The following is a 2212-nucleotide window of genomic DNA, read 5'->3' as shown; positions in this document are numbered from 1 at the left end:
GGTATTTTTCCCATTTGGCCTTCCCTGTGTCTTTGTTTCGGTTTTCTCCCCAGTCCTGTGTTGTTGGTCCTGTCTTGTGTTCCCCTGTGTCTTTTTGTTCTGCTTCCTGTTTTATTTTGATTGTATGGTTTCCTGTCTTGTCTCGTCTCGCCCAGCTTTATGTTTGTTGGTCTGATTGTCCTGCCCCTAATGTGGTTCACCTGATGTCTTCCACCTGATTCCCCACCCTCTCGTCACCTGCCTCTTGTTGTCTAATTACCTTGTGAATTTAAGGTCTGTGCTCCCCTTGTGCCTCGTCTGATCTTTCTGTCCTGTCAGCGTCCCCAGTCAGCGTGATCCTGCTCTCCTCTCTGAGTCTCCCTGTGAGTGTTCCTGTCTGACCGCCGCACCCGTGAGCTCCCCCGTAAGTTACCTCCTCGTCTGAGTGTCGTCTTCCCGGTTCCCGCTGGGTTTTTGTGTTTGGACTCCTGCCTCTCCCTGCGCTTGTTTGGATCTTAGTTTTGACTTCTTCCTTCCCCATGCCAGTTTAAGATTTATGTTTGGAACTTCTCCTGTTGCTGCTACTTCGTTGAACTGTTTAAATAAATACTCCCCTGTGTACCGGCTTATTCCTGCCTCCTCGTCTCTGCATTTGGGTCCTCTCTCTCTCTCTCTCTCTCTCCGTCACCCCATAACATATGTATACAGTGAGGAAAATAAGTATTTGAACACCCTGCTATTTTGCAAGTTCTCCCACTTAGAAATCATGGAGGGTCTGAAGTTGTCATCGTAGGTGCATGTCCACTGTGAGAGACATAATCTACCAAAAAAAAATCCAGAAATCACAATGAATGATTTTTTTACTATTTATTTGTATGATACAGCTGCAAATACGTATTTGAACACCTGTCTATCAGCTAGAGGTCTGTCCCTCAAAGACCTGTTAGTCTGTCTTCAAAATGTCCACCTCCACTCCATTTATTATCCTAAATTAGATGCACCTGTTTGAGGTCGTTAGCTGCATAAAGACACCTGTCCTCCCCATACAATCAGTAAGAATCACACTACTAACATGGCCAAGACCAAAGAGCTGTCCAAAGACACTAGAGACCTCCACGAGGCTGGACAGGACTACGGGGACATGTCCAAGACCAAAGAGCTGTCCAAAGACACTAGAGACCTCCACAAGGCTGGACAGGACTACGGGGACATGTCCAAGCCGCTTGGTGAAAAAAGGTCCACTGTTGGAGCAATCATTAGAAAATGGAAGAAGCTAAACATGACTGTCAGTCTCCCTCGGACTGGGGCTCCATGCAGGATCTCACCTCGGGGGTCTCAGTGATCCTAAGAAAAGTGAAAAATCAGCCCAGAACTACACGGGAGGAGCTGGTCCAGGACCTGGAAAGAAGTTCTGGCGTGGCCTAGCCAGTCTACAGACCTACACCCAATAGAGAATCTTTAATCATCTTAACCCTTGTGTTGTCCTCCCGGGTCAAAAAGATTAACACTTATTATTTTTATCATCCTTTTTTTCGACATGGGACATCAACACATTATTATTTTTCTACCAACTTACTACGGCTAGTTTTACTACGTTTTGGAATTCATGGTCAATAACCCTCATTCATATAGAAATATACCTGATATTTGAGTTAATAAAGCAGAACTGATGAATTATTTTGACTAATAGTTTAGATCAGAGGCGCGTATGTTGAGTAGAAGCTGATTTGAAATCAATGAAAGTGATTAACTGTATTTTCTGTGAGCGTTGCATGGACTCTATCCTTTTTGTGGTAATTTGGTTCTAAAGGGTTCCATATTGGTGGTCTAGACGTTGGTAAAAGGGTCAAATGGGACCCGAGGACAACAGGAGGGTTAAAGTCTTTTTGTCCTCTCACATGTTTGGGACGTCTTTGCGTCTCACTGCTGAGGCTCCAGAAAGACATCTGCAGTTTGAGTCCCAACATGGCCGCCTAATGACACACACTCACACACACACACACACACACACACACACACACACACACACTCCCCCCATTATAATGAAGCTGTTTCTTACCTCTTTTAGAGATGAGGTGACCCTCTCTCTGAAACTAAAGAACAGCTTGAGTTGACGAGTAGAACGATCCAGACAGACGAGTTCAAAGTCCTTCAAAGACCAGACTCTGACTCCAGTCTACAGGTAGACCAGACTCTGACTCCAGTCTACAGGTAGACCAGACTCTGACTCCAG

The 2212-nt window shown here is 45.3% G+C and overlaps 1 protein-coding gene across 1 annotated transcript in view; it reads right to left on the bottom strand.

The window, feature by feature from the left end:
* The window catches only part of LOC117953907 (NACHT, LRR and PYD domains-containing protein 12-like), a 57664-nt gene extending 55602 nt beyond the window's left edge, over positions 1-2062 (bottom strand). Inside the window, exon 1 of the mRNA XM_034887336.1 lies at positions 2039-2062. The gene's annotated coding sequence lies outside the window, so the exon portion shown is untranslated. The remainder of the gene's footprint in view (positions 1-2038) is intronic.
* Positions 2063-2212: the final 150 nt, after the last annotated feature.

Source organism: Etheostoma cragini, chromosome 12 (genome assembly GCF_013103735.1).
Source record: "Etheostoma cragini isolate CJK2018 chromosome 12, CSU_Ecrag_1.0, whole genome shotgun sequence".
Lineage (NCBI taxonomy): Eukaryota > Metazoa > Chordata > Actinopteri > Perciformes > Percidae > Etheostoma > Etheostoma cragini.
Note: the sequence above shows the minus strand (reverse complement) of the source record. Positions and strands in the feature narration are given on the sequence as shown.